Consider the following 20,043-nt stretch of genomic DNA (forward strand, 5'->3'; position numbering starts at 1 on the left):
TTGTGTCTGAGTCATATGGCAATGTCTGTTGCAGACAATGTCGTCATCTGGATCCCGTCACTCGCGCACTGCTCGCCAGAGCCAGAAAGACAAACGCCTTGCTGCTCTCGTCGCTAAGCAAGTGGCAAAGGTGGTTCCTCAGATCGTGAGTGAACTGTACGAGAATGTGAGCAAATCGTCCGAAGAATTCAGGACTGAAACCCCCAAAGCTGCTTTCAGCTTCAAGCAGTTTAAAGCTTGCGGACCGAAAGAATTCACTGGCGAAGATGGACCTACGACTTTGTTTAAATGGTTCGATTCGATCGAGGTCACCCTGCGTCAGATTGAATGTCCTGACAATCTCCGCACTCTGAATGCTACCGGCGTCTTCCAGACCCGCGCTCTGGACTGGTGGACGGCCGAGAGGAACAAACGCAGAAACGACGCAGCTTATGGTCTGTCATGGGACGAGTTGAAGAACGTTATGCTCGAAGAGTTCTGCCCTACCCATGAGCGCCAAAAGCTGAAGGACGAATTCTGGCATCTGAAGCAGAAGGATGGTGACCACGATGCTTTAACTGCTCGCTTCAAGTAGCTCAGTATCATCTGTCCTGATCAAGTCAAGACTGCAAACATGACGATCAAGAAGTACATCCGCACTCTGCCGGATTGTGTTGCAGATTTTGTGCATGCTTCAAAACCAGCAACAATCAAAGAAACCTACCTGCTTTCCGCTGAAATCAACGACAAGCGAGTCAAAGCTGGTTTTTGGGATAAAGCTTCGAAGAACCTGCACCAAGCTACCGCCGCATCAACCGCTGAAACCACCGCCGCTCCTCAATCTTCAAAGTCCTCACGTCGCAAGAGGAAGAACAACAACATCAGCTCCAGCAACAAGAACTGTGCTGTCACTACCACTGCTGCCCCGCTTCAAGCCGTACCCGCTCAGCAGCAATCTCAGCACCGATCAACTCCAGCACCAGTTACCTATGCACCTCCTGCAAAGCGTGCATACACTGGCCCCCACCCTGCTTGCCCGACATGTACTTATCATCATCCGGTGGGTATCGCCTGCCGATTCTGCGTGCATTGCAACATGTACGGCCACTTCACCGCCAACTGCCATACAGGTCCCCGACAAGCACCAGCTCAATCTACTGCTCATCAAGCTCTACTTCCAGCTCCTCAAGGCCAACAAGCGGCTCAGGCACCCGCGGTCAACGCCAGAGTCTGCTTCGCGTGTGGTGATCCCAACCCTTTCGCGAACATGTGCCCGAACAGGGTTGTGAAACAAGAGCCCCAGCAGCAGCAGCCTCAGCAACCGCAGCAGCAACAGCAACAAGCCACCCGCGCCAGAACTTTCAACATCAATGTGCGCCAAGCCTAGGCTGACAACAACGTGGTCAATGGTACGTTTCTCGTGAACAGTATTTATGCTTCGTGTTTGTTTGATACTAAAGCCGATAACTGTTTTGTATCGTTTGAGTTCGAAAAGCTCCTTAATCGTAAGTGCTTCCATCTCCCCTCGACGTTCGATGTTGAAGTCGCCACCGGAAGAACCGTCGCTGTTAATTCTGTTCTTCGTGATTGTACTCTCAAGCTCAACAATCACATCTTTCCCATCGATCTCATTCCGATGCAGCTCGGAAGTTTTGAAATCATAATAGGCATGGACTTTCTTCGTGAAAATCATGTTGAAGTTGTGTGCTTTAATAAGATGATACGATTCGCGCTCGCTAATGGTGATCAGTTATGTGTTTATGGTGAAACTCCCTCGAAAGGCCTCAAACTCATGTCATGTGTCCAGGCTAGCAAGTATCTCCACAAGGAATACAAAGCTTTCTTGTCCAACATTATAGTAGCGGAGAAGGAAAAGAAAGGGAAGACAGAAGTGAAAGACGTTCCTGTTGTTTGTGAATTTCCGAATGTATTCCCCGATGATCTTCCAGGATTGCCTCCAAGTCGTGATATCGACTTTCGTATCGACCTCATTCCTGGAGCCAACCCTGTTGCTAAAGCTCCTTATCGACTCGCTCCGTCCGAAATGCGTGAACTCTCGAGTCAGCTACAGGAATTACTTGATAAAGGCTTCATTCACTCGAGCACCTCTCCATGGGGCGCACCAGTCCTTTTCGTCAAAAAGAGAATGGGCCGTTCAGGATGTGCATCGACTATCGGGAGTTGAATAAGTTAACAATCAAGAATCGCTATCCCCTGCCTTGAATTGATGATTTGTTTGATCAGCTACAAGGTGCTACATGTTTCTCGAAGATCGATCTACGCTCAGGCTATCACTAGTTACGCATACAAGAGGAGGATATACCCAAAACCGCTTTTCGCACTCGTTACGGCCACTATGAGTTCGTTGTTATGCCTTTTGGTCTAACTAACGCACCCGCGGTTTTCATGGATCTGATGAATCACGTGTGTAAACCATTTCTAGACCGTTTCGTCATCATGTTCATCGATGATATCCTGATCTATTCCAAGTCGAAAGCCGAACACGCGCAGCATCTACATTTGGTTCTCGAGCTACTCCAGGGGAATCGACTCTATGCCAAGTTCTCCAAGTGTGAATTTTGGCTGGAGGAGGTTCAATTCCTCGGTCATATTGTCAATAGTCAAGGTATTCATGTCAATCCAGTGAAGATTGAAGCTGTTAAGACTAGGGTTACACCGAAGAACCCGTCTGAAGTCCGTTCTTTTCTCGGACTAGCGGGCTATTATCGTCGATTTATTGAAGGGTTCTCTAAAATCGCCGTGCCGCTTACTTCTCTCACTCATAAAGACAGATCCTTTGCTTGGGGAACTGAACAAGAGACTGCTTTCCAAACCCTCAAGCATATGCTTTGCAATGCTCCCGTCCTTGCTTTACCCGATTTGAAACGATGACTTCATTGTCTATTGCGATGCCTCGAACCTTGGTCTTGGCTGCGTTCTTATGCAACGGGACAAGGTTATCGCCTACGCATCTCGTTAGCTCAAGATCCACGAGAAGAACTATATAACCCACGACCTCGAGCTAAGCGCAGTTGTTTTGCGTTGAAAATTTGGCGACACTACCTTTATGGTACAAAGTGTATGGTCTTCACCGACCATAGGAGCCTACAACACATATTCAACCAGAAAGAACTTAATATGCGTCAACGCCGATTGGTAGAACTTCTCAACGATTATGACTGTGAGATTCGTTATCACCCAGGCAAAGCAAATGTCGTTGCCGACGCTCTCAGCAGACGAAGCTATCTGCATAGCATTCCTAATATTCCAGCCCAGCATCAACTCGAATCTCTCATCCGCGAAGCCTAACATGCTTGCTTTACCGAGCGCACATTGAAGAAGGAAAGAATCTATCACGATGCAGCCTAGCTTGTTCACATTTTCTCTAAGGTGTCTCCTTGGTACACCAAACCTACCCCTTGGGCGAATAGGACCCATTGGCCTTGGTACATGCCCTTGTGGTGCATTTGGTTGTTGAAATTGCTGTTGCAGCATCGGTGGGCGTTGAATTGGCCTTTGGAATTGTTGGACATTTGGTTGTACATTTTGTGGCCGAATTTGTTGCAATGGAATAGGATGTTGCATTGGTGGCCCTTGTGGTCTTGGTCGAATGTGTTGTGGTACGAGTTGTTGTTGTTGTGGCATTCCACCAACACTTGCCATCCCTTGAGATTGACTTTAAACATATCCAAATTCTCCTTGATCACCATAACCCCCGTAAAAATATCCATCCTCATCATAACCCTCAAATTCTTCAAACCCTTCATCATACCCATCTCCTTGAATTCCTGACGATTGCCCAAATGGAATGTTTGAATATTGAAAACCCGCTTGATTCGATGGTCTAAATGTTGAAGTAGCATGGACAATGGTCAAAATTGGTGCTATGGTATGGCTTGAATATGACGGACCCGCACCCAGAAAGAAATGGGACAATGGTGGTATAGTAGTGGATGGGTTAAGGGTAATGGTCGGTTCTTCTTGGGTAGTAATGGGTTGTGTTGTGTTGGTTGGTGTAGTGTCATGAGGTGGAGTAGGAATTGTAGTGGAATTTGGTATAGTTGTGTTTGGTGATGGTTGTGTGGAAGTAGGTATAAATGATGAGGTCGTTTGACCCGTTGTAGGTGGAATTTGTGAATCGGCCATGATGTTTCTTGGTGTAATGGGTGAAGTGGGTGAACCAATGATTCGGTTCTCTCGTAATAAAACCCTGTTTTGCCTTAGCGTTCTTTCGATTTCCGGATCAAATGACAATGGTGACGCTTTGTGAGAGCCTCTAGTATGCATGCACCTGTAGAACCTGCACACTCAACACACCAGTGTAAACCCGAAAATAACAAAACAAAACTAATAAACTGACACACGTTGCGCACTACTCCCCGGCAACGGCGCCAAAATTTGACGTGATGTCGCGGTCACAATCAAATTTAATCCAATTACAACTAATTAGCTAGCGGTAAGTGGGTATCGAACACAAGGAGTTTGTGGAATATGTGCTATCTCGATGTATGTCTAACTTCACTAAAGTAAACTAAATTGAAAGAAAAATAAATTTCAATGTTTGGGTTGATTGGTTTTAATTAACTAAATTAAACTAAATTAGATTACAAATCAAGGTTAAGTTTTGTAACAAGATAAGAGGATAGTGATCATCCCGAGTTTCAGGTTTTAAGGGACAACTAACGTTCATGTTCAACTGGAAAGAACCACATAGACATGGCTCATGTAAGATCAATTGTTTGTGATGAAAGGGAACTAAGTACTCGGATTCCTAGAACGTGAGGTTGTTACCCGATGACCAATCAACACATATCCAACCCTAATCCCTCCCATGATATCTCGATTGCCAACGGCACCAAGAACGTATGGTTTAGAACTATGATCAAACATACATCAACAATTTACAAACAACCAATCAAACACCATAATAAACTAACAACACATGCACAGTCTAATATTCCATAAATTAAAGAACAAACAAAATTGTCACAAATAAAACCTTACATCCGAGACGATCACCAAGCAAACCTAGCCGCTCATAGTGTTATGAACCATCATCACAATCGAACCTTTGTCCATTGGAATCAAAAACAAAGTCTTCATGTTTAGATCACTCAAGAACACCTTAGAACATCACCAAAATCGCCCCTAGCAAGTTCCAAAAACGTCCAATGATGAGAATAATGAAAAGACACCTCCCAAAACTGCATAAATGTTGGCAGTTACATTTTTTTCGTCAGTTCCACCGTAAATTACGGTATCACCGTAATTTACGGTGATGTTCAAATTGTTACGGCACGAACAGACTGCTTTACGGTGGAAGCAAAAGTGGATTTCAGGTCCACCGTAAATTACGGTGGGACCGTAATTTACGGTGGCAGCCTGAGTTTGGTGCTTTGTTCATCCTTTGCTCCGCATCCTCAACCCGTTCAACTTGTAAGCCTTCAAAGCTGCACTTTTCCTCCATTTGAGCTGCCAAACCGTACCTGAGACATAGACAACAGTAGTTATCTAATTCAAGATAATTACACACATAAATGAGGGATAAACTTGTCTTTTAGCCTCGCTTGATCGTCGAAGTACCTATTATTCGTTTCCACCTCTCGGGAATACGCAAATGTGAGGTTCCATGCCTCACTACGATCAAGATTTTGCTTCAAAGAACGTTCAATACTTGCACTCATCATGGTATTTTGGTCGTATAACGTCCGCTACGGACCCGACCATGTATCGAAGACAGAAGCCGGAGGACGTTGGTTTGCTATTACTTCTTGCATGGTACCTTCATACGACCACCCGGGCACATAAGATCGCTCAGTATAATCGTAGAAAGCACCACCAAAACCTCCACCATAACCCCCTTGACCCACATTCAAGTTCACACCACCTTCCGGTTGCTCCTCATAATCTTCATCCCCACTTGGGATTTCCGCTTCACTCTCGGGTTCATCCTCTTCACCCGGTAACAAATCTCTCGCATTCGCCTTAAGAGCTCTCCATCTTTGACCCTCGGATTTTAACTTGTGATACCGCTCCGATTGGGTATATGTCCAACCACTTCCCATTTTGTCTAACGTAAACGGTTGGTGCCTCTTCGTTACCCCTCGATCCTCCGAAGTAAGAGCTTTCTGTTGTTTCATCAACCCCGTGATGATCCTACTATATGGGACAATGTCCCTATCATATTTGTTTCGCCTGATCCACAGGTGGTGCATGATGAGATAGCGTATCGGAAAACGTGGAGACCCATGCATTAGCGAATAGAGAATAGGTACCTCCGGGAATCTCACCTGTTCCTTATCTCCTCTGCGCGGTATCACATTCAACAAACAAATAGCTAGCAACAGCTTTGCTTCGATTCTCAATTTTTTCCGGTACAAAATACCACTGTATGTACCAGGTAAAAATATTGCTGCCAACATATCATTCCATCGAACATGTTTCTCCGGTTTAAGCAGGAGGTCATCGAGAGTGGGAACCATGTAATCACGAGCCGGGAGACTATCATACTTCCCAAGCTTCTTCAATGTGTCAAATGACATCTCCACCGGTACCCCGTGCACCTCACCAATTAACTTCATCTGTGATGGCTTTGTTAAAATTGTGACATTTCAGGGTCGCCATCCATTCTTGTATCTCAGTCATAAACAAGTTGCTCTTGTATTTATCAAAACATTTAAGCGCCGATTCCCATCCTAACACCCGAAACTTATCAAACACCCCAAACTGCTGGAACTCCACTTCCCGAACCTCTCGTTCACAAATGAAGGCCGCTGCCTTGTTCTTGAGCTTATTCATTCTATCATGATATAATGTTGGCTGCCACTCCTCGGGTTGATCATCCAGAGGACCCGAGTCCCATACCGGTTTATCATGTGGATCCAACTCCATTTCTTCTTCACTCCCACTCTCGCTTTCACTTATCCGACCCACATATTGCCTTTTTCGCGGTTGTTGTTACACGTGTTTGCCTTTCCCTTTCGATGATGACGAACTGGATCCCGCTTTTTCTTTTGTCTTAACCATTTTCCTACACACATGAGAACAAACAACACAAGCAAACAAAACAAAGTTAGGCTCCTTTCTCCAAAACATCCCCACACTTGCTTGTTACTATGGTTGTAGATGTTAGTGAACTACAATGTATAAGTTTTTCAAAAATTTGGGCATGGTGTCTCTACAATGTAGAAATCCCCAAAAGTTCACTACTTTACTAAACATCCTACATCTACATCCATAATCATGTTCAAGAACAAGTAACAAGTAACACTATGAACAAGCAAGTGGGTATGAACAAACATCAACAAAAACCTCAATCTTCACAATGCATTATCAAAATACACAAATTAAACTTCCATACCTTGTTTTGAAGATGCACAAGTGCTTGTGAAACAAAAACTCCAAAAACTCCATACCTAGGGTTTGGAATTCGGACCCAAAAACTGCGTTTTCTTGTAAATCTTTTGGCAAAATCAGAAACTACGTGAAAAATTAGTCGAAATAGACTCCGATTTCACTTAGTTTGGACAAGAATTGATGGAGCTATGGAGGTTTGAAAGTTGGGGAAGAAGATGGCTTGTGGGTCTTGAGAGAGATGAAGATGGATGGTGATAGATAGAATAGAATTGTGTGGTTAGGGTAAGATTCACGTGACCAGATATGTTTGTATTTTATTATATTTTTTTTATTATATGCGGAACCCCAAACGATGGATCAGACTTTTCTGCGCACCGTAACTTACGGTCCCACCGTAAATTACGGTGGACCCTGAACCTCAATTCTTTCACCGTAAAACAGTAGTGAAATACCGTAAAGCCCAAAAAATTTCAACACCCACCGTAAATTACGGCCATACCGTAATTTACGGTACACACTGGGCATTTGAGGTTTCACAAAAATTAAATTTTTGAGGTGACTTTTTTATATTTTTTTAGTTTTTTCCGATTTTTTTATGTTTTTTAATTTTTTTCACAAACGTGTAAAAATTACCCTACCCCCTCAAAAATCCCGTGTTGTCCTCAACACCGCGTTAGAGAAATTCGTGACCCGAACGTCCCCACACTTGTTTCAAACACGGATTTCGAGGAAATACGGCAATTGTGCAAACTATACAAAACAAACAAAACAAAACACTACTATGTACACTACCAAACCTGGGCCTCTCATGGTTGTTCCTCATCGACCGGGCGCAAGATGTAGCCCGCTTTGTCAAGCTCCAAGTTGTTGATGTCGTTCCCTTCCAAGTATGGCTTTAAGCGGTGACCGTTCACCGTTTGTTGTTTCAACGTTTGCTCGTCTTGGATGTCTACATCACCAAACCTTCCAACTCTCCGAATGACGTATGGACCCATCCATTTGCTTTTGAGCTTGCCCGCGAACATCTTCAATCTTGAGTTATACAACCAAACTTTTTGCCCCACTTCAAATGTTTTCTTTCTCAATTTCGCATCATGCACCTTCTTGAGTTTATCTTTATAGGCCGATGCACATTCGTACGCCTCATCCCGAATCTCTTCTATTTCGCTTAATTGCAACTTCCTCAACTTCCCCGCCTCATCATAATCTGCGTTAACCGTCTTAATTGCCCAATGTGCTCTATGCGCCAACTCCATTGGCAAGTGACAACCCTTACCATACACCATCCGGTAAGGCGTTGTGCCAATAGGAGTCTTGTAGGCCGTTCGGTATGCCCATAACGCATCATCTAACTTGCTTGACCAATCCTTTCTATCCGTTCTTACCGTCTTCATGAGGATCTCTTTGATTTGACGGTTGGACACTTCGACTTGTCCACTTGTTTGCGGATGGTAAGGTGTGGCAATTCGGTGATTCACACTATACCTCTTCAATAATTTCCCAAAGTTGAAGTTCTTAAAATGCGAACCACCATCACTTATAATAACCCGCGGGATTCCAAAGCGAGAAAAGATGTTGGATTGAACAAATTTACAAACAACCGAATGGTCGTTTGTTCGTGTTGCAATAGCTTCAATCCACTTCGAAACGTCATCCACCGCTACCAAAATGTATAGGAAGCCATTCGAATTCGGGAAGGGACCCATAAAATCTATACCCCATACATCAAATATTTCAACAACCAAGATTGGTTGTAACGGCATCTCATCCCTCTTCGATATACTTCCCATTTTTTGACAGTTTATACAATTTCTAGCGAATTCACATGCATTCTTGAAAATGGTGGGCCAATAAAAACCACATGAAAGAACCCGATAGCCTGTTTTGTGCCCACTAAAATGACCCCCACATGCGGACGAATGGGCATGGGTAAAAATTTCCAACACTTCTGTTTCGGGCACACACCTTCGTATAACTTGATCCGGTCCAATCTTGAAGAGATCCGGTTCATCCCAAATGTATTGCTTTACTTGGACCATGAATTTTTGTCGACGCTTTTTGGTCCAATGACTTGGAATGGCACCCGTGGCTAAATAGTTGACATAATGAGCATACCACGGTGCAACGAAAGTGGAAACGGCTAAAAGTTGCTCGTCGGGAAAACTTTCATTAATTTCACTCACATCATCGATCCCTTCCACCGGAATCCGAGACAAGTGATCCGCTACTACATTCTCACTTCCCTTTTGTCTCGGATTTCTAGATCGAACTCTTGTAACAATAAGACCCACCGAATCAAACGAGGCTTCGCGTCCTTTTTCTCCATCAAGTATCGGACCGCGCTATGATCCGAATAAACCACCACTTTGCTTCCACAAATATACGAGCGAAACTTATCCAAAGCATACACCACCGCTAGTAATTCTTTCTCGGTTGTGGTGTAATTAAGTTGCGCTTCGGATAGAGTTTTGCTTGCATAGTAAATCACCACCGGCTTTCTTTCAACCCGTTGACCCAAAACCGCACCAATAGTGGTGTCGCTTGCATCACACATTATCTCGAACGGCTTTGACCAATCCGGTGGTTGCAAGATAGGAGCTTTCACCAAGTGTTCCTTCAAAACAGTGAAAGTTTGCATACATTCGTTAGTAAAATCAAACGGGACATCTTTTAATAACAAATTGCATAAGGGTTTTGTGATAACACTAAAACCCTTAATGAAACGTCTATAAAATCCCGCGTGTCCCAAGAACGACCTTACACCCTTAACATTTTTCGGAGGTGGCAAAGATGATATTACCCGTATTTTTGCTTTATCCACCTCCATCCCCCTTTCAGAAATTACATGACCCAACACAATGCCCTCTTGCACCATGAAATGACTTTCTCCCAACTTAGCACTAAGTTTTTCTCAACACATCTTTTTAACACTTTTTGTAATTCATTGAGACAAGCATCAAAACTAGTGCCAAAAATGGAGAAGTCATCCATGAATACTTCGAGCGATTCTCCAACCATGTCCGAGAAAATACTCATCATACATCGTTGGAAGGTTGCCGGAGCATTACACAAGCCAAATGGCATTCGCCTAAAGGCAAAGGTGCCATATGGACATGTGAAGGTGGTCTTGTGTTGGTCATCCGGGTGTATGGCGATTTGATTGTAACCCGAATACCCATCTAAAAACAATAGTATTTTTGACCCGATAGTTTTTCAATAATTTGATCAATGAATGGTAGCGGAAAATGATCCTTAGAAGTGGCGACATTCAATTTTCGGTAGTCAATACATACACGCCACCCGGTAACCGGTCGGGTGGCAATTTGGTCACCACTTTCATCCTTGAATACTTGAATGCCGGCCTTCTTAGGCACAACTTGGGTGGGACTCACCCAAGCACTATCCGAAATTGGATAAATAATTCCCGCATCCAACCATTTAATTACCTCTTTTTTAACTACTTCCCGTAGGTTCGGATTCAATCGCCTTTGAGCCTCTCGTGTCGGCTTTGTATCTTCAGTGGTAATGATCTTATGCATGACAATGGATGGACTAATTCCTTTGAGGTCGGCAATCGTCCATCCAATAGCTCCCTTGTTCTCTTTTAAAACCTCCAACAATGCTTGCTCTTGTGCCAACTCCAAATTAGAGGCAATAATGACCGGTAAAGTGTCATTATCCCCTAAAAACACATACTTCAAATGGCTAGGCAAGTCTTTGAGCTCCAACTTTGGCGGTTCCTCTAATGATGGTTTCATACCCGAATCGATCTCCACCGGTAGACCTTCGAACTGGTGGGTCCATGGCGGTCTACCTTCTTTCAACGCCATCGCATCTTGCGTTTCCTCTTCAACCCGGAGTGCATAAGCATGTACCTGTTCAAAAAAATCACACAGGCAAATATCCAAACCATCCTCCTCATACTCATGCGGGTTGCTTCCATCAACTATATCTGCCATGAAACACTCATCAACACCATTAGCATTAGAATTGTTAGTAAAAACATTCAAACGCATTTTTCTATTTCCAAAAGCCATGTCAACTGTACCAAATCTACAATCGATAATAGCATGTGCGGTGCTCAAAAATGGCCGACCCAAAATTATATTTTGTTGTTGCTTAGGGTCCGCCGATGAGTAATCCAAGACTAAAAAGTCAACCGGGTAATAAAACTCATCAATTTTTACAATTACATTTTGAACCATACCCCGAGGTAGCTTATGAGACAAATCGGCCAAAACAACCGTTGTCTCCACCCTTGCCAACGGACCAAAGTCATATTGGTCATATAAGCCCCCCGGTAAAATGCTCACCCCGACTCCAAGATCTACTAACGCCTTAGCCATTTGAAAATTACCAACTTGTATATTAATCAATGGCGTACCCGGATCTTGGAGCTTAGGAGGAAGCTCCCCATTTAAAACCGCACTCACTTGCCCGGTTAAATCCACCCGCTTAGGCACTTTCTTCTTGTTTTGTCTTTTTTGTGTACATAATTCTTTTAAAAATTTTGCATAGGCGGGGACTTGTTTTATTGCATCGAGGAGTGGGAGATTTATTTTCACTTGTTTAAACATGTCCCACATCTCTTCTTTTTGGGGACCTCTCGACACAATAAAATTTTTCTTTCCCGGGTCAAGTAAGGCCGATGGAAACGAGACTTGACTCGGTTCACCCTCAACTTTTTCGCTCTTTTCGTTTTCACCCAAACCCGGTTTTTTAACAATTGTTTCTTTTGGTTTAACCGGTGAAACTTCATCATCACTTTCATTACCCGTGACATCCTCAACTACCCCCTCAACCAATTCGGGTGACAAATTGGCTTTGAACTCTTTTCCACTTCTTAAAACACTAACATGATTAATATTAACGTTACCTCGTGACGAACCATGTGAAGGGTTTACCTTAGTGTCGCTTGGAAGTTCACCCTTACTTTTCTTCAATTCAGCCACATCGGTTGCTAATTGACCCATTTGGTTGTTAGTGATTGGATGCTTTTGTCACGAACCTCATCCTTTTGCATTCGAACTTCATCGAGTTGGTTCCGTTTTTGCATCTCCATTTGCATACTCTTTAGCATCTCCATCATCTCGTTTCCACCCGAAGACCCCCCTTGCTCTTGACCCGTTTGGTATTGTTTTTGATAGCCTTGGTTGTTTCCGCCTCGGTATCCACCTTGGTTATTGCAAGATTGGCGTGACCCAAAGTTACCTTGGCTACCTTGAAAGTTCGGGTTGGCTTGATTTGAAGGGTTCCCATACCGAAAATTCGGGTGATTCCTCAACCCGGGGTGGTAGGTATTAGAGTTCATGTTGTTGTAATTCCTACCACCTCCTCCTTGACCTTGACCTTGAACCGCATGGACCTCTTCGTATTGCCCTTCCAACATCCCTTGGCAATTTTCAGCCGCGTGACCTATTTCATTACACAAAGCACAAACATCATAAATTTGGTTAGTAGTTTGAACATTACCATCATCTATGGCGTGCACTTGAGGTCGAGCAACGGCCGGTCGGGCTCTTCTTGAGGCTTGAGCTTTCCTCTTTGATGTAGTTGCCATGCTTTCCAAGAACTCCCAATCATCGTTCTCATAATTTGTTCCAAAAGTCCCACCGGTAATAGACATCAAATCACGTGCATCTTCGGCACTCAACCCCTCATGGAAGGCATTCATCAACTCCCACAATTCAATCCCATGGTGAGGGCAATTCTTTATCATCATATTAAATCTTTCAAAGGCCTCATGGAACATTTCACCATGTTGTTGTTGGAAACTTCTCAACCCCTTTCGTGCATCGTTGGTCTTTTGGGCGGTGTAAAACTCATCCAAGAAAGTTTGTTGCATCTCCCCCCATGTATATATGGATGCCGAAGGTAACGTGTAGAACCATTTCTTCGCCTTATCTTCCAAGGAAAATTGGAATAATACCAATTTGATGTCATCAGCCGAGAACCCTTGACTCCCAAGAGTGTTGCAAATCGAGTCATAAGCCTCTAAATGAAAGTAAGGCTCCTCCGTTGCCAACCCTTTGTATTTTGGTAAACTTTGCAAAGAGTTGGTCCTCACTTCAAATGTTCTCCCTTGATCACTGTGAGGAATAACTACCGGTGAAGGGTTTTGAGTGATTACCGGCCGAAAATGTGCTTCGATGCCCCTCACATTTTCTCTAAGGTGTCTCCTTGGTACACCAAACCTACCCCTTGGGCGAATAGGACCCATTGGCCTTGGTACATGCCCTTGTGGTGCATTTGGTTGTTGAAATTGCTGTTGCGGCATCGGTGGGCGTTGAATTGGCCTTTGGAATTGTTGGACATTTGGTTGTACATTTTGTGGCCGAATTTGTTGCAATGGAATAGGATGTTGCATTGGTGGCCCTTGTGGTCTTGGCCGAATGTGTTGTGGTACGAGTTGTTGTTGTTGTGGCATTCCACCAACACTTGCTATCCATTGAGATTGACTTTGAACATATCCAAATTCTCCTTGATCACCATAACCCCCGTAAAAATATCCATCCTCATCATAACCCTCAAATTCTTCAAACCCTTCATCATACCCATCTCCTTGAATTCCTGACGATTGCCCAAATGGAATGTTTGAATATTGAAAACCCGCTTGATTCGATGGTCTAAATGTTGAAGTAGCATGGACAATGGTCGAAATTGGTGCTATGGTATGGCTTGAATATGACGGACCCGCACCCGGAAAGAAATGGGACAATGGTGGTATAGTAGTGGATGGGTTAAAGGTAATGGTCGGTTCTTCTTGGGTAGTAATGGGTTGTGTTGTGTTGGTTGGTGTAGTGTCATGAGGTGGAGTAGGAATTGTAGTGGAATTTGGTATAGTTGTGTTTGGTGATGGTTGTGTGGAAGTAGGTATAAATGATGAGGTCGTTTGACCCGTTGTAGGTGGAATTTGTGAATCGGCCATGATGTTTCTTGGTGTAATGGGTGAACCAATGATTCGGTTCTCTCGTAATAAAACCTTGTTTTGCCTTAGCGTTCTTTTGATTTCTGGATCAAATGACAATGGTGACGCTTTGTGAGAGCCTCTAGTATGCATGCACCTGTAGAACCTGCACACTCAACACACCAGTGTAAACCCGAAAATAACAAAACAAAACTAATAAACTGACACACGTTGCGCACTACTCCCCGGCAACGGCGCCAAAATTTGACGTGATGTCGCGGTCACAATCAAATTTAATCCAATTACAACTAATTAGCTAGCGGTAAGTGGGTATCGAACACAGGGAGTTTGTGGAATATGTGCTATCTCGATGTATGTCTAACTTCACTAAAGTAAACTAAATTGAAAGAAAAATAAATTTCAATGTTTGGGTTGATTGGTTTTAATTAACTAAATTAAACTAAATTAGATTACAAATCAAGGTTAAGTTTTGTAACAAGATAAGAGGATAGTGATCATCCCGAGTTTCAGGTTTTAAGGGACAACTAACGTTCATGTTCAACTGGAAAGAACCACATAGACATGGCTCATGTAAGATCAATTGTTTGTGATGAAAGGGAACTAAGTACTCGGATTCCTAGAACGCGAGGTTGTTACCCGATGACCAATCAACACATATCCAACCGTAATCCCTCCCATGATATCTCGATTGCCAACGGCAACAAGAACGTATGGTTTAGAACTATGATCAAACATACATCAACAATTTACAAACAACCAATCAAACACCATAATAAACTAACAACACATGCACAGTCTAATATTCCAGAAATTAAAGAACAAACATAATTGTCACAAATAAAACCTTACATCCGAGACGATCACCAAGCAAACCTAGCCGCTCATAGTGTTATGAACCATCATCACAATCGAACCTTTGTCCATTGGAATCAAAAACAAAGTCTTCATGTTTAGATCACTCAAGAACACCTTAGAACATCACCAAAATCGCCCCTAGCAAGTTCCAAAAACGTCCAATGATGAGAATAATGAAAAGACACCTCCAAAAACTGCATAAATGTTGGCAGTTACATTTTTTTCGTCAGTTCCACCGTAAATTATGGTATCACCGTAATTTACGGTGATGTTCAAATTGTTACGGCACGAACAGACTGCTTTACGGTGGAAGCAAAAGTGGATTTCAGGTCCACCGTAAATTACGGTGGGACCGTAATTTACGGTGGCAGCCTGAGTTTGGTGCTTTGTTCATCCTTTGCTCCGCATCCTCAACCCGTTCAACTTGTAAGCCTTCAAAGCTGCACTTTTCCTCCATTTGAGCTGCCAAACCGTACCTGAGACATAGACAATAGTAGTTATCTAATTCAAGATAATTACACACATAAAGGAGGGATAAACTTGTCTTTTAGCCTCGCAAAGGGTTGTCCAATGGACCACCCGTCACTTGTGAATAAGTCAAATGGGATATTCCATTATTTGGACCGAATTTGGATCCCTAAGCGGATAGATTTACGACAGATACTGATGGACGAAGCCCACAAATCCCGATATTCTATTCATCCCGTTGCCGATAAAATGTACCAGGACCTTCGCTACAAGTACTGGTGGCCGGGCATGAAGAGGGATATCGCTCTCTACGTTGGAAGGTGCCTGACTTGCTCGAAAGTCAAGGCGGAACATCAAAGACCCTCTGGCTTGCTTGAGCAAGCCCCGATCCCTATGTGGAAGTGGGAAAGTATAGCTATGGACTTTATAACGAAACTTCCGCGTACGTCATCAGGACACGACAACATCTAGGTTGTCGTTGATCGTTTGACCAAATTTGCCCATTTTCTGCCAATACGAGAAGACTACAAGGTAGAAAGATTTGCTCGAATCTACACCGATGAGATCATTTGTCGACATGGGACACCTCGCGACATCATCTCTGACCATGATGCTCGGTTTACCTCGCGTCTATGGGAAACGTTTCAAACTGCACTCGGTACTACGCTTAATCTAAGTACGCATTCCACCCTCAAACTGACGGTCAGACTGAAAGAATGATTCGTACCCTTGAAGACATGCTTCCTTCGTGTGTCATAGATTTCGGTGGTAATTGGGACGCTTACCTGCCGTTAGTCGAATTCTTGTATAATAACAGTTATCATTCTATCATTCAAATGGCACCGTTTGAGGCTTTATACAGAAGAAAATGTCACTCGCCTGTTGTATGGCACGAGATTGGGCACTCGCAATTAACCGGTCCTGAGCTATTGCAAGAAACGACTGACAAAATCCTCCAAATTCGAGACAACCTGCTGAAAGCTCGGAGTCGTCAGAAAAGTTACGCCGATAGATGACGCAAGCCCCTTGAATTTGACGTTGGCAACCATGTACTCCTAAAGGTATCACCTTGGAAGGGTGTGGTCAGATTCGGCAAGAAAGGAAAGCTCGCGCCTCGATATGTTGGACCCATTAAGATTCTGGAAAGGATCAGAAATGTGGCCTACAGACTCGAACTACCGGAGGAACTTAACAACGTTCACCCGACTTTCCATGTTTCAAACCTCAGAAAGTGCCTGGCCGAGAATGATTTGTATGTACCCCTTGATGTTCAAGTAAACGAAACACTACACTTCGTGGAGAAGCCTGTCGAGATCATGGATCGCCAAACCAAGCAGCTCAGACGCTCGCGCATTCCCATTGTGAAGGTTCGATGGGAAGGCAAACGAGACGCAGAGTTCACTTGGGAACTCGAAAGTGACATGAAGGCGAAGTATCCGCAGTTGTTTGTTACGGCTGAAGCCTAATTTCGGGACGAAATTCCCTAAACAGGGGGAGGCTGTAACACCCCGTGTTTCGGAAGTCAAAGTTAAAGTCAGGATTGAAGTCAAAGGGAGAAAAGATTGCTAATTGCGATCTGTCACTCCTTGCTCAATTCCTGTTTTGACTTCTTTGACTTGTAGTTAGTCTTTTCATGCTTTTACGTTAGTTGTATTATGTGGAGTATTTATTACTAATCGAGGTTTATCACATGTTTTATCGCTTTATCGCTTATCGCAATCGCCCTCGCAACTCGAATTACGTGATCTGGGTATTGTTTTATGTGTGTGTGCCTTTATGTGTTACATGTGCATGTTTATTTACGTTTATGATGTGGTGATTTAATCGAAACGCAATTGCAACTCAATCGCAATCGAATCGCAAACGCTAAACGCAAGCGAATTAGGATTATTATATGTTAGATATAGTAGTTGGGATTAAAAGTAATAGGAAACTCTATCGCATTGCAACGCTCAACAAGCGAATTGAAACCGCAAAACTCGCCGCGCCATGCACTCGAATCAAGTGGTCAGCCGACCGAGCTGCCACCCGATCGAGTTGCCACTCGATCGAGCTACCACCCGACCGGGCTGCCACTCAATCGACCAGCCACTTATTCCCCTTTCCATTTATGGAAACCCTATAAATACCCCCATATGTCAACCTCACTTGATGTTGACAACTCTCTCCCTACTCACTCGTTCCAGCCACCATTTCTTCATATTTCTCACGATTCTTGTAAGTTTTCCACCTAAATCTTGTACTTTCTTGATCTACACGCACTCCTACACCTTTCTATCTTTTGAATCTTAACTTTTAATCGTGAAATCACTAGATTTGAGGTGTTCTAGGATGATGTCATCATGGTGTTCTTATGCACTTCATGTGTTGGCTTCAATCTGTAGGATCGTTTGCTGACCCGAACGAGTCGTTCAGAGGTTAACTCTTGCGTTTCAGATGCGGAATAATAAGAAATGCAAGTAGATATAGCTTGTTCTTCCTCCTAATTGCGTGTTGTATTGATTAGAAACGTTTTACAGCTCAAACGTCACACCAGCAGAGCTTCGGCGTGGAATACAAAGACTTCACTTTTTTTATTGAGGATCGCTCAAGACACATCTATATATAGTGTTCTGGGTCCGCTCATGTGGACATGTGACACATGAGCGGTCCAGACCCTACCACATAAGCGGCCCATATGACAAATAAGCGGTCCAACATCTCTATGACCCTATGAGCGACCCTGATTCCTAAAACCTATACAGACTCCCGTTTTCTCGTATTACGTGCCCTATGCTATACAATACAATGTAAGATCTGATCCTAGACACTTAGACGGAATCAACAGATGTAGTGCACCAACACAATCCACCAAGAACAGCTTAGATCTGAACGATTTCCACATGAATAACCAAAGATCTTTCATAGATCTAAACATATTCATGGTGAAAAGAATTGAAAGATGGTTTTCCAACTTTCTTTCAACTCTTTTACACTCAATGCACTCAAAACCGATAGAACCGGAGCTTGTTCTAACCTTCTACTCCTTCTTGTTGATGTGTTGGTTCAAGATCTGGATTCTATCCATGAGAATACCGATTTCGGGTTAAACATGAAACACCGTCATGAACAGTTAACTGGTCGGACTAGGGTGGTTCCTGTCCGATCGAGTCACTAAGTCTTGACGAGGTTTCTGTTGTTTAACACGTTATTGAACAGTCTCGAGAAAACGCAAACTACCAAAACAACTAAGTGAAGAAGACGATCAGGTCGTCTGGGACGGATTGTCGTCCGATCGGATTGCCGTCTGATCGGATTGCCACCCGACCGGACTGCCACCCGATCAGCTTGCACCTTGGGTCCCACATTTAACTTTTATTTTCAACTTTGGAGGTTTGAACATCGAACGGATTGTCGTCCGATCGGATTGCCATCCGATCGGATTACCACCCGACCATGTGATGTTTTGACCTTAACACTTAAACAATTTTCAACATGTTCAATGCATACGGATTGCCACCCGATCGGATTGCAATCTGATCGAGTGACCGTCCGGCTGTGAACTTGTTCTCAAAACTAAGAAACCTCGCCAATCGGATCACCGTCCGATCAAGCTGCCGTTCGATCGGCCAGCCTGAAAGGTAGAGATACTTCTCTATTTTTAAAATGCTACAACGAAAACTTCAAAAGACAAGCCATCATACACAAACACATCTATCCAAAACGAGGTGACAATCCAATCGAGTGGCCACCCGATCGGGCGACCACCCGAACGGATTGTCATCCGATCGACCGGCCACCCGATCGGATTACCGTCCGATCCATTGACACCTTGCTTCGTTTTACGCGCCGCTTATCGTTATTGCTATCGTTCTGATCAGGCTAATCTCGCTCTAAGCGCTCCCTTCAATCCATCATCGTTGTGAGTATACTCGATCCCTTTTTGCTTTACGCACTTTTGGGTGTCACATACGTTACTTATTCTAAATCACAATCGTACACACTACGCTATACTTTAACGCTAACTGTTACCGCATGTTATACGTGACTTAATGAATGCTTGTTTGTTATGTTTACACATGGATTGTTGTCTACCTGCCTTAGCAATGATAGTACCATAGTTTGGACTCAGCACCTGTTCATTCAGGGGTTGTTAAGGACAATTTGTTACATGGCTCACAGTGGTGAGTGTGTATTACGAACTGCCTTAGGCAGTCAACCCGCAGTCATTGGTATCGATAGGTTCATGTCGATAACTAACATGCTTCATTTCACATTGTGTACGTGCTGGTTATGCGTAATCGATTTCGAACTCTATTATATCTATTAAACTTGTATGTTCACCTTTACACTATGTGTATTGAGTTTTACTTTAACGTATGTGGCAGGTGCTTAAGATGTTTATATGCTTGGCTTGCTGTGAAATCGAGGCTAGGAAAGGTCTAGAAACATATAAACGAATTGTTTATATTTGAAAT

The 20,043-nt window shown here is 43.5% G+C and overlaps 1 non-coding gene and 1 pseudogene across 1 annotated transcript; one reads left to right on the forward strand and one right to left on the reverse strand.

Moving 5' to 3' along the window:
- The window catches only part of LOC110901428, a 75,880-nt pseudogene extending 63,572 nt beyond the window's left edge, over positions 1 to 12,308 (reverse strand).
- Positions 12,309 to 13,025: 717 nt separating this feature from the next.
- On the forward strand, positions 13,026 to 13,131 carry LOC118486199. The gene has a single exon (XR_004878054.1). It is a non-coding gene; the product is annotated as a small nucleolar RNA R71 (small nucleolar RNA).
- The last annotated feature ends 6,912 nt before the right edge of the window (positions 13,132 to 20,043 follow it).

Source organism: Helianthus annuus, chromosome 13 (genome assembly GCF_002127325.2).
Source record: "Helianthus annuus cultivar XRQ/B chromosome 13, HanXRQr2.0-SUNRISE, whole genome shotgun sequence".
Lineage (NCBI taxonomy): Eukaryota > Viridiplantae > Streptophyta > Magnoliopsida > Asterales > Asteraceae > Helianthus > Helianthus annuus.